At 50.5% G+C, this 12,731-nt stretch overlaps 2 protein-coding genes across 4 annotated transcripts in view; one reads left to right on the forward strand and one right to left on the reverse strand.

The window, feature by feature from the left end:
- AZIN2 (antizyme inhibitor 2) overlaps window positions 1–12,731 on the reverse strand; it is a 55,777-nt gene that overhangs the window by 37,285 nt on the left and 5,761 nt on the right. The gene's annotated exons all lie outside the window — the stretch shown is intronic.
- Window positions 1–12,731, forward strand: part of RNF19B (ring finger protein 19B) — a 55,355-nt gene that overhangs the window by 14,387 nt on the left and 28,237 nt on the right. For 2 of the 3 annotated variants that reach the window (XM_075908732.2, XM_075908733.2), the window contains exon 2: window positions 180–253. The exons of the other annotated variant lie outside the window; for it this stretch is intronic. The gene's annotated coding sequence lies outside the window, so the exon portion shown is untranslated. The remainder of the gene's footprint in view (window positions 1–179; window positions 254–12,731) is intronic. 3 annotated transcript variants of the gene reach the window in all.

A 12,731-nucleotide genomic window follows, 5' to 3' on the forward strand; every position in this document is an offset into this window, starting at 1 on the left:
AAAATCTCCCCTGCAACTTAGAAAATAAAAAGTAGGGATTGGAAACAGTGGAAAACATAAGCCTCAGTGAGAACGTGGATACACCACTTAAAATGCAGGAAGGGAGGTGTGCCAGCAAAATTAGGGGCATCGGCTTACGCTTGCCTCATTAAAATGGTTTAAAAATCTTTCCTGTGTAGGTGGCAGCACAATACTCTATTGAAAGGCTGCAGGCCTGAAAGCAACACATGTGCCAGCCGGCGTCGTATAACAGGTACTGGGAGAGACGAACCTTAGAAACATCTGAGAGAGAGAGTGGGCGGGTTCGTAACAAGGCTTTTTGCTCAGCTGCGAAATTGCCCCTCACCCTCATTTCCATAAGAGACACTGGCTCTATACAGAGCCACCGGGGGAAGGCTCACAGTGAGCTACTGCGCAGATTATTTTGTAAACAGCTAACGAACAGCGCTGCCTATGACTACATTAGCTAGTGTTGGGTCCAAGCCCCCAGCTTGATAGGCCTTGCTGGCCTTTTAGGAGCTGGCCTCTTGCTGGTGCTCTCACCCAGCTGGATTTCAGTGTTTGATGTGGTGGTGACAGGCGGCAGGAGCTCCGGGCTGGCTTTTGTGCTTGACGTACAGGTGAGGCCTGGCTAGGTAGCCAAACGGGGATCCACCAACGCTGGACTGTTCAGTGCAGACAGGCCAGAAATACCAGGCTCGTCTAAGTAGAAACCAAACTTCTCAGGTGCCTTTTGAATCCTGTTCTCCTGCAGTTCGGGCTCCCGAGGCGCGAGCTGGCCAAAGGGTCGTTAAAAACACGTGGCTAGAATGATTTCTGACTCCTGCGTCAACTTGACTTCCAAGCACAGTCCGAAAGCCAGTGGAGAAAGGGAGTTAAACAGGCAGAAAAGAGGCTAATGCCCCCTTATCTCTGACTGAATTCTTCTCACCAGCCCTTCTTATGACTTCTCTTCACTAGAAAGCGGATGGCAATGCGACCAGATGACTGTTGGGTGCTTTGTGCCCAGGCAAGACCAAGTCAGGTGCTCATACATTTGGAGGTCTCTCCTGGGGTAACATGTTCTGCAGCCACGTTACATTTCCTAGCATAGATGGCTCTTAAGGCATAGATGGCCCAAGCTGTCTTCTGCAGCATGAATGGCTAGGCCTGAGATTTGTGGTGGATCTTGGCTCTGGAAGATAAGAGCTAAGCAAGAAGCCCAGGCTGTCTGAGACACAGAAAACAGATGCACTGGCAAAGTAACACACTGTTATCAAAGGGCATGATCATGCACAGAGACAGTCTTCTACAGCCTGTTCCACGGCCCTGTCTGCAGAGTTGCAGGTTGCAACGGGGACTCTGTCTCTGTTGAAAGGAACGAGGAGTCCTGTAGCACCTGAGGGCGTGTCTACGTAGCAAAGTTATTTCAGAATAAGAGCTGTTATTCCGAAATAACTATGCGAGTATCTACACAGCAATTGTGTCATTTTGAAATAATTTCAAAATAACAGATGGCTTATTCCGACTTCTGTAAACCTCGTTCTATGAAGAATAACGCCTATTCCGAAATAGCTATTTTGAAATAAGGCAGGTGTAGACACTCGACTGCTGCGATTTCAAAATAGCCCCTCACCAGGGCCAGTCTAAGTTATTCTTCCTGGGGCTCTAAAGCAAGATAGCACGTCTACACTGCAAAGAAGCCTCAAAATTAGTCAGGCTTCCCTAAGGTAGATATGCTATTTCGAAATAAGCTATTTTGGAATAACTCTTCCGGAATAGCTTATTCCACAATAACTGTGCAGTATAGACGTAGCCTTAGAGACTAACAAAGGTAACGGATCATGAGCTGCGGTGGGAAAGACCCACTTCATCAGATGAGTTGGAGTGCAAATACAGAATCCAAGATCTATATGACAGGAAAAACACTTATCTGTCAATTGTAGATCCTTATTAATGAAGCTAATTAAGTGGGTTGGATAAGTCCCATTCATAGCTATTGCTGTGAAAGGCAAATGTCAAAGGCAGGGGAAATTGCCTTTGTTGTGCATTAAGCAGTTAATATCTTTATTGAAGCCCAGGGAGACAGTGTCAAACATTCACATGAACTCCAGTGTGGCGGTCTCTCTCTGTAATCGGGTGGTGAAATCTCTCTGTGGAAGAATGGCCCACAGAAGCTCCTGAGCCGATATATCTGTTAGTCTCAAAGGTGCCACAGGACTCCTCATTTTTAAAGTTACAGACTAACCCCCCTGAGACGTCTGTTAAAAGGGTGTCTCGTTATCCAAAGAGCGGCTGCTTAATGCAGCTAGCTCAGCGGCTTGTCGCCAGAGGGGTATTGGCTTGGCAGTTCATAGCCCCTCCGGGCTTGCTGCAGCAGTTGTGGAAGTAAAAAAAAATTGAGCTCCAGCACCTCTTTCATTACAAATTAAGCCCTGCAGGTCAAGCACCCTTACTCCTTCCTAATCTGCAGGCTGGTTGCCGTGATTTTTATTCCTTCCTTCCGTCCTATTCCTTTCTCTCAGGTCATTTGACAGTGACACAAGCAGGCACTGTCACAGGCATGTGTCACACTTATTTGTTTTCCCTCTTTACCTGGCAACTAACGTCAGGAGAGAGCTGTGCCAGAGAGAGGCATGTGAAAGGAAAGTCAGCAAAGAGGGAGTCACCTCTGGTTCCCAGTGCTGCTGGAATGAGCACAGATCCCCTTATAACACATCACCTGGGCGTTCCTTCTTTGCTGAAGGGAAGAGAGATCCATGCTTCCAGATGCCAATGGGCATGTGAGCAGACAGCCAGGAGCTATCAGCATTGTAACAAGAATGCTGGTTAAAAAGTCCTCTGCTGTTTTTGTTATAAATTTGGCCCCATCCCCTCTCCACTTCCTAGGGAACCCTGGAAACTCTTGGTCCCACTCTGAAAAGCTCTGTTCCCCTCCTTTCCTTCTTCTGCTGTTAACTTATTTCATCTGGGGCTGAGTACGAGGGGATAAAAGGTCGTGAATGGGCAGCAAAGGCCGCTTTGCCCGACTCTTTTAGCCAGCTCTCTTCCTGCTGGCACTGCCACCAAAACTGCTTGGTTCTTCTTAAAGAGGATTTGCCAATTCCTGAGCTTGTAAAGACTAAGGCCAAGTCTCCACGTGCTGTGCCAGAGATTGATCTTCTGGTGTTCAATTTAGCAGGTCTAGTTAAGACCTGCTAAATCAAATGCTGAGGGTGGCTCTGGTTGGGGCTGGTACTCCTGGCAGTTGCGAGGAGTAAGGGAAACTGACAGGACCATTTGCTCCCATCAGCCTCCCTCTGTGAAGACAGCGCCAAGTTTGGCTTATGGTAAGCCGACTCCAGCTACGTATTTTACATAGCTGGAGTTGCGGACCATAACCCGATCTTCCAGGTCTAGTGTGGACCTGGCCTATGCCTTTACTTCGCACCTCATTCTGTTCACTTAGAAATACAATGAGGGAAAGGGGCGAGATTCATGGGATTTGCAATGCGTCATAGAGCTAAATTCACCAAGTGGGTCCAAGTCAATTAATGCAGTGGCGTTTGAGTCTGTTAATGCCAGCAGCACACAAATCTCCCTTCAAGAACAGGGCCTTTTCTCCAAGTCTACAGCAGAGGTCAAGCCGGGAAGACAAGCAGACAGCAACTGCATTCCCTGATTACAAATAAATGTTCATTCTGATCAATAAATGGCAATGAGTCCCCAGCACAAACCTTCTGCTAGCTCCAAGCACCAAACATGGTAAGCCTGGGCCTTGGCACGGGTGTGCAAAGCTTTGTGGCAGGTAGCCAGCAGGACTGTTCTTTTTGACAGGCGACTGAAATGAAAAATCTCCTTTTCTTTGCAGCATTCGTGTCTCTAGGCACGGTGGTGTCTTGCATGGTTCCACAACGAGAGCCATGGGAAATCTGCTTTCCCTTCCCCTGAGCTCTCTCAGACAGACATGCTCTCCTGACCGCCCCTTGCACACCAGATGTAGGAACAAACACTGAGGTTTGGCGGGGCTTCGGGATTTTGTCCTGCTACATGGTAAAGACGCACTCTGTGTTCTTGGCTGGGGATAGGAGTCTGTCCTGTGTTCAGTGCCAGACTTCCCAGCTGCTGCCATGCCCTGTTTCTGGTCCTGGTCACATGTGAAGCGTTCCCCTTCCTAGATGGATCTGGAGGTACCCCTCTTTCCTCTGGAACGACAGCTGGGTAACATTCTGTGTGAGTCTGGAGCCTGTCCAGAGGGGGCAAAGGCCGCTGGAAACGCTGGAGTGGAAGTATGGACTGTGTGACTCTGAGTGACTCCAGAGTCAACCCAGAGCAGCACATTTCAGCAGGCGTTGCTGCAGTCCCCAGGGATGCTGTGAGACTTCTTCCTAACGTCCGTGACTGGGGCCTAGCAAGCAGGGAAGCTCCACACGTGGAAGAGACCAATAAAGTGCAGCGGTTGCTTTTAAACAAAAGTCAGCATCTGCTAGCAGTTACCCCCGAGCGTCCTCCGAGATCCTGCCACCGGCCTTACAAGTCAGCTCAGCTGCCGGATCTCAGACACACCATGGGACCCAGCAGCTCTTGCTATTTTCAAGGCAACCCCTGCACCAGTGTAGCGCACTGGATGGAAACAGCAACATAGTCAGAAGCGGGGAGAGACGACATCTCGGTAGATCTGATCTAACCACACCTGACTGCTCCATTCCACTCGGGGCACCTGACTGCCAGTAAGACACAAACAAACAGCCATGCCTTCAGAGAGGCGCCAGAACGAACGACTAATGTGTGCAAGGGACCAATCTGGGGTGGGGCTTGCTCTTGCTGAATGCAATGGTAACTCACCCATTGAATTCAGTGGGTGCAGATAAGTCAGTCCCATCGGAGCTAGATTTCCTTAGGGCGATTAAGCAGTGGGTCTGGGAAACACATCCCAGTGATTGAGGTAAACAGCAAAGCAGGAAAGAGGGTATTTAGGCCTCATGGACTCTAGAACATTAGGTCAGTTTAACTCGATCAGGGGTGTGGAAAATCCATGCCCCTGAGCAGCGTAGTGAAGGTGACCTAACTCAGGTAGGTCAATGGATGTATTTTGTTGTTGACTAAAGTACTGTCTCTGTGGTAGGGAGATGAACGGTGCCAATGGGAAGACCCTCCTGTAGGCACAGATAGTGTCTGCACTGAAGGGGTGCAGCGGCTCAGCTGTGCCACGGTAGCATTTTAAGGGGAGACAGGCCTTAAGAGTGTCACAAGCGGGTAACGGGAGTCTTGGCGTGGGAGCAAAGGGGAGATGTTGCGTGTCTGTCGGGGCACCAAGTTGAGTGTCGTACGGGACGTTAGGGAGACTGGTCTTGTAGGTAACATGCTGATGCCCTGTGTGACCTTGGACAAGTCACTGAATCTCTCTGTGCCTCAGTTTCCCATGTGTAAAATAGCCCTATGGAGGGGTGGCAGATGCAGCACGATGGTAGGAGAGCCCTGCCCTATATCAGTTTATTTGGGGGCTTTCAGCCAGCAGATTGAGTTGGGCCCCTCCCAAAATACCCCACCCCTAAGAGACAGTCCAGACATTGAGGGTCATGACAGCTTCAGGCTGAACCTTCCGTTTCCCCCTCAAGCTCTTCCTCCCCCAAGAAGCACAATCCTCCAGCAGGCCACGGCTCACCCCCTTTCGCCTTCTTCAGGGCTGCCCTGATCTCTCACTGTGCCTCCATGGCTGAACGTGGAAGCTGTGCTCTGTTCTCCAAGGCAAACAATCAGAGTTGCCAGGAACGCAGGGCCGACCCTGTTCATCTTTCCATGCCAGCCCAGGAGCTAAGGAGGATGCTAAAACTCTGCCTCCCCCCTCCCCCCACGCCCAACCTACTAAGCTGTGCAAGGGGCTGACAGCATAGGTTTATTTGCCTTGTTGTAGTCGTGTTGGTCCCAGGAGAGGAGAGAAGCGGGGGGGGCGAGCTCTGAAGAGGAGCTCCGTGCTGCCGGAAAGCCAGTCTCCTTCACTAACAAAAGCTGATCCAATAAAAGGTATTACCTCCCCCACGCCTCGTCTCTCTCAGAATAGGAGACGGCAGCTGGCTTCCCACAGGGACAGCTATCAAGGGATTCTAATGGACTCCACTCTATGCAGTGGGGACCCCAAATCAGTTGCTCCGTAACGGCGTGATGGGGTGAGACAAGTTTCCCGGGGGAAAGCTCCATGCGTTTTCCACCTGGCTCACACTGGCTCATTCCCCTGGAAAATTAAATATATTTTCCTTACTGGGGGGGCCTGCCCCGCCCTCCTCCTCCCTCTGCCAGTCAGATTTGAGGTGTTCCTCTTCAGTTCCAGGAAGGCTGTTCTTTCCCTTTCTCACAGCTGTTGCTGGTTAAGAAAATGGGAACATTCCCCCGACAGATTCTCAGTAAAAGCTGCCCTCTCATTTCCAGAAATGGCCACGTCGGCCACTCCTTCCTCTCTCCTCCTTCCTCTCCCCTTGCTGTCACAGCTCCAAACGCGCCTGTCTCTAGGGACATCTTTTGCTCTTGCTGAGTTTCATTTTCCCCCCCGTTTCGTTAGTCACATGGCTAATGAGAGAGGTCTGCAGATCTGGTCAGCAAAGAGGATGTTTATTCCTTGGCTCTGGACCAGCAACATTCTTGAGTCGACTTGCTTCCCAAAGCAAAGAGACGTTCCGTTCGTAAATACTGGAGGAGACCTTGCTGGTCAACCCTCAGCAGGATTTTGTGCCCCAAGCCTGTAATCAGACCCTGCTTTTACCCATATTGTGGGCCTTTGCTGCCACGTACAGCCCTTCTTTCCCCAAGCATGCAAGGACACAGCCACCCTAACAGAAGGAGCGCGAACATCATCATTGCGGCATAGGTAGGGAAGCTTATAACTTGTAGCAAATGTCAGAGGGACAGAGCAGGAGTAAGCATGTGCACTATATACCATGAGACACCAGAAGGAGCTCAGAGAAGAAGGCAGGAGGAGGAATGGTTTTACACTGCGGAACTCATTGCCACAGGAAGTCACGGAGGCCTACAATTTAGCAAGATTAAAAAATGGTCCAACGCTAATATGGATACTTAGACTATCCAGAGTTATCAAAACGATTATAACTATTTCACAAGGGATATTAAACCTCATGCTCCCGGGCTTAAGACAATCTCTACTAGTTAGCGATCACCTTGAGACCAAATGTAGGGAGCAGATTACCCCATCTCTGCTGCTATGGGATTCTTATAGCCTCTTCTGAGGCATCTGGGGCTGGCCACTGCCAAAGAGGAGATACTGTGATACATGGACCTTAGGACTTGCTGGACTGGATCAGAACCATATTCCAATGCAAAGACCGAATGGTGAAATTGTTATATTTTTGAAGAGTTTTCTTGACTGGGAAATCCAGTTTAATGACTATGTTAGCTAAACTAAACAACTTCGGATCCCTCAAACAGCTGGAAAAGTTAGTGTTTGTTAGGGGTGGTGGCTCTTGAAATCCAGGGTTGGATGTAAGAAAAGTAAAGCTAACTCCCATCTGCTGGTGGTATTTTTGCTGGTTTGCCTATGGCTTTGGTGGTGGCAGCGAGTGGGTTGGGGGTGGTGGACGAACCAATTCAGAGCATATTACCTGATCAGTAAAAAACTGTCAATGCAAATGTAATTCTGGATACCCTCATCCACATAGGTGACTCATGGTAGCACTTGGAAGGTGCACTGCGCCTCTCCCTCCCCACCAAAATTTTAACTGCTAACTGGGGCTCCCCTTCCTGCTTTCCCTCCTCCCCCCATTCCTCTGGGTGGCCTTCCCCGCATCCCTTGTCCCTCCTGGCACCAGTCACTTATACGCGTCCACTCTCTATTCCGCTTTCAGGATGAGAATAGTTATGGTGTTAGTGATGCTGGAAGCTGAAAAATTCCAGCTCAGTTTTCAGATACGAGGCTGAACTCTCGGCAGTAGCTCAGCAGTAGCTGGAGAGCATTCTAGGTAGCAGAGCCCTCCGTAGGTCCTGCAGTGTCACTCCATCATTTTTACCATATTCTTTTTCTGACCATAACCACACTTGGGGGGGAACCCACCCCCACCCGTTGTGTCAAGGCACAGGGAACATTTCAGCCAGCCAAGCTGAATTCTATGATGCATTGTCATTTATAATTCTATGAATGAAAGGAGTGGCAGATCAATTCAGGAGGAAATGCTATTGCACCTGGGAAGGTGTTAACCTTTGGAATGTGCTGCAGCAGCTTGCTGAGTCAAACACCACAGGGTGGGGATGGTGGGGGGGGGGGGTGTTGGAAAAAGGTCCAGGTGATTTTATGACCTTTAATAACATCTTTAGTTATACATTAGAGGACATGAGCTGATTCCTTAGCAATCAGGAAGGAATCCTCTAATGCCTTTCACCCATCCTCCAGCATGGACAGCACCACACAATGGGCTGGGTTTAATTTGAAGGGCAGAGGAGATCATTTTCCTCCAAAACATCTGGTATAGATTACTGTCTGAAGCAAAACAGAAGACGAGATTGATCCGTATGGCAAAACTTCTCTCCCCTGTCGACGAGTTCTATCAACGCTTCCCTGCCCATGACAAGCATGTTCTGTTTGTTATGAAGCTCCTGTGAATGCTCTTATTTCTTCAAAGTATTGCTGACTTTTGAAAACCATCCATCTGTGAGCCAGGATGGGAAGGGATGGTGTCCCCAGCCTGTTTGAGCAACAGGAGAGGGATCGCTTGATTCCCTGTTCTGTTCATTCCCTCTGGGGCACCTAGCATTGGCCACTGTCGGCAGACAGGACACTGGGTTAGATGGATCTTTGGTCTGAGTCTAACCGTTCTTATGTTTCCGAGGCAGAGCTGCACAGGAACCCTTCAATGGCTGTTTCTCAGGGGTGCTATTTCTGGGAAGCCAGTCATAGGACTGTGATGAGGTTTTATCCTCAACTTTGATTTCCTCCCCTCAGATGGCTTGGAAGAGACAGTGTCAGGTTCCAATCCCCTCTATGCAAGGACACTCCTCACTGCAGGTGACCAAAAGTGAGAGTCTTCCCCATTAAATAACAAGTCTCCTTGTTGAGGTCTCTTCCCGTCCTAGTATTCTATGATTCTATGATTATACTCGGTTTGGGAGGGTGAAAACAGACTCATCTGTTTTGCTTTTGTTTCTAATCGGCATCACTTGTGCTCTCTTTAATGCGAGGCAGTGATGTTTACGTTCAGACTGCAGAGGATGTGAATTAATCTTTTCCATCGTGGGAAGATATCACCTTGAGTCAAACCCTCGAAGTCACTTTCCTCTGGCTGTTTGCGACGAGGGTGCTTGCGGGTAGAAGCACTTTGGGTTGGGTGTCTTGTGCGTTCCTCCCTGCTTCCTGTTTCTTGCAAGCCTCTGTCTGCCGTGCCCTCTCGTTCCAGATGTGAACTGCTGCTTTGTGGAGAGGAATCTGTTGCAGGGGGGAGTCAAAGCTCTTTCTGCAGCTACATGACTCTGCAGAAGGGGCCATGCTGGGGACTTTCCCGCGCAGGGTTCCTGGTAGTGAGTCTCACAAGGCCTCCTTCCGTCAGCCTGCCCAGTTCTGCTGGATCACTCACAGCTCACTGCAAGGGGCTGGATTGTGCAGAGCCAGACACAGCGCTGCAGTACAGAGATCCAGAGCAGCCACGCCTGCTCCACTAACCAGCAAAATAGGTCGTGCATCAGCAAATGAAAAAGGACAGATGGGGCTTGCTAATTCATCTTAGATTAGAGGAGTGCAGGATTAACCCTCGGGGTGCCATATCTCCAGAAGAGTAGGAATGGAAAGGAAGGTGTTGGATGAGGGCAGAATTTCAGGGCTACTCCTGACCCTGCTGGTATTTGTTAGCCTTAATGAATCAGATTGGCTATAAAAGCTGCCCTGATCTGTGTCGTCAGGGTGCTGTGAACTCTCAGCTTGGGGTCTTGCTGGGAGCTAACCTGTCCCCCGTCGGTTCTGATCTAGCGTAGGCAGAGAGCCGCTCCGCTGTTCCTGCGCCCCCAGAAGAAGCAAACAGCGCTCTGCTGTCTGCATATTGCTAGTCAAGCTGCCCGACCCACAGTTTCCTGCACTGCCTTGGGTTCTGGGACAGGCTCTTGCTGAGTCCTTTGAACTCTCCAGCGCTTGGCTTCTCTGTGAGCGAGACAGAGCGCCGAGGCAAAACCCTTTGGTCTTTTCAATGGGTTCTCTCTGACACACGTCTCTCCTTTCCTGGAAATCAGGCCGTCGCCTTGGTGTGCTCCCATGGGTAAAGACAATCCGTGTGTTTGTCCTGGCGCCTGGTGCTCCCTGGTCCTTGTGGACACAGCAAGCCCTCTAAGGCTATACACCTGTTGATTCTTGGTTGGCCTCCCCTACTTGTGTGGGGCCTGAGGTTGCGAGGTGCCGACTGCTCTCAGCTCCTGGGGTATTAATGGGAGCCGAGGGCTGGTCGCAGCTCATGCCCTGTTGTTCTGTCTCCGGGTCTCTGTTGCGATCCCCAGTGGCACGTTTTCCCCCTTTTCCTTCCACTATTGCATTGCAGCCTGTTGTGAAACCCAGCATTACATCAGCCAGGAGGCCTCTTCTGGCTTCCTTGAGCAGGTCCTGGTATTTTCAGGCATTGGCCCCAGGCAGTTTGCCTACATGCAAGGCTTCTGACGTCAGGTGGTTTGGAGCGCGCACTACAAGAGCTGAACAATGGCCCGGCTCCTCCCTGCCTTCTCTGTGGCTTGGCCTCATCTTGAGCTAAGAGGAGGTTTGCCATCCCCACCTGCTTTTAGCCCAGGCCTGTGTAACTCGGAAAGCAGCGAGGGCCATATTACCCAAAGAAAACAGCTGCGGGCAACGAGTAGGGATGCTCTCCCAAAAATACCGAGCAGAGCACAAAACAAACAAACAAAACATCACACAAGTCTCCACTTGGCCCCCTCACTTTTGTCTCTCCTGCACCCTGCCCCTTGGTGCCTTCCCCTTTCTCCTGACCTGCCCCCAGCCCCTACCTGGCTTCTGCCTTCTAGGTTGCAGGGCTGCTGGAGCCTTTTTTAATTCAGCGGTCGTCACATCACAATGCCACATCACGCCAGCATCCCTGGCGTCTGCCGGCATCCCGCCCCCCGCCTCCTCGTGCCGGAGCTGCATGCAGGCAGCCCGGCAGCGAGAATCACCATGCTTCCCCCGTCCCCGGCAGCGCTCCGCTCCTCTGCCCGGCCGATCGGATGAGGCTGCACCGCCCGTAGTCGGCACGGGCCACACAGTGAGCCCCTGAGGTCTGCATGTAGCCCTTGGGCCGCATGTTGTGCAGGCCTGTTTTAGCCAAAACCAGCTGCAACAGGCATGCGGGGTTTGCTCAAGTCATTAGTCGGCATGTATTCATGCTGTCACCAATCCATCCTTTTGTCCAGGCAATGATTTAGGTCAGAGGGTTGTCTCGCTGCTCCCTTTGTATTATCTGTATCAGACTAGCTTCCAAGGGTAGATTGCTATTGGGTTAAACCATTCTGCCTATAATCCCGTATAATGGGAATAATCCCTCACAAAGCAATGGAGAATCAAGCGGGAAGGCTATGCTATTTCTACAGTACATCAGGTATATATGTAACACCGGCAGATCTCTGTCACCTGCAAGCAGAATCAAACCTGGGCCCTCTAGAGCTTAGTCCATGAGCCGCTACTGCTTGAGCTACAAATCAGCTGGCTCTCAGTTAAGCCCACAGAGCAGACTCGCTCTTCTCTTCGTAAGTGGTTCTTGCTGCTAGACAGGACACTGCACCCCACCCAGACAGTGCATGAGCCACACATAGACAGGAATCGGAACAACCTGTGCTCTCGTTCCCAAAGGAAACCCTTTTTTACAGACACAGGTAAAATATCAAATTATTAAACAGCCCCTTGCTGCTCCTTATCTGTACATGCCAGACAGAACAGAATATTGCTGTCTCTGAATCTGTGTTCCAGTTTCCTTTCAACATGTCTACACTGATCACCTAGGCACCCCCAGGCAGACTTGCCTCGCTAGCTCAGATCTTGGGGAGGCAGCCCAGGAGGAAATTGTGCAACTCAAGACGTCTGCCTCTTATCCGTGGTCTTCCCACCCAGAACCCTTCCACCTCCCACTTTTTGGATCAGCTGCTGACAGCACTCGGAACGCCCCCTCGTTCTGCCCTCCTGAGATTATTCTCCCTTGCTCCCAACACTTTGCAGCACGTCTGCCCTACTCTTTTCTCATCCATCTAACGCCGAGGAAAGATCTGTTCATTCCAGGTAGGCTGAGGGGGCTCACTGCATGTCCCCTGGCATGACCACTAATTCTGGGATCAGCAAAAAGGTAGGCAGTGTTTGGCGTTCTGTCTGCAGGCCTGATCTGTAAACACTGATTACACTGCTTTCCCAGCCCTTCTCCCGGTGGCGTGTCTGTCTCCCAGGAGACTGCACGACAACAGCATCTTCTTTAGGGGCGTGAAGAGCTCGCTGCGCTGTGTGCGCGTTATGCAGGAGAGGGCGTGTAATTGCAAGGGAAGGCAAAGGAAGGCTATTTTGAGGAGCCTTGAATTGCTGATCCCAGGGTGCCTGCATCCCACCTTTTGTTCCTCATTTAAAAGAACGTAAATCCTGGTTGAACAGATAGCAGGAGGATACAACAGAGTCATCTGCTCATGTGGAAAAGTTCCATGGGAGGGAAGCTGGACATGAAACAACTGGAAGAGACAGCATATTCGTATAGAAATGGTACACAGAGTTCTCTCCCTGTCCTTGTCCAGGAAAAGACAATGGCCTTGTGATGTCAGCCCGCTCTCTG

This window comes from Pelodiscus sinensis, chromosome 26 (assembly GCF_052426305.1).
Source record: "Pelodiscus sinensis isolate ZL-2025 chromosome 26, ASM5242630v1, whole genome shotgun sequence".
NCBI classification, from domain to species: domain Eukaryota; kingdom Metazoa; phylum Chordata; order Testudines; family Trionychidae; genus Pelodiscus; species Pelodiscus sinensis.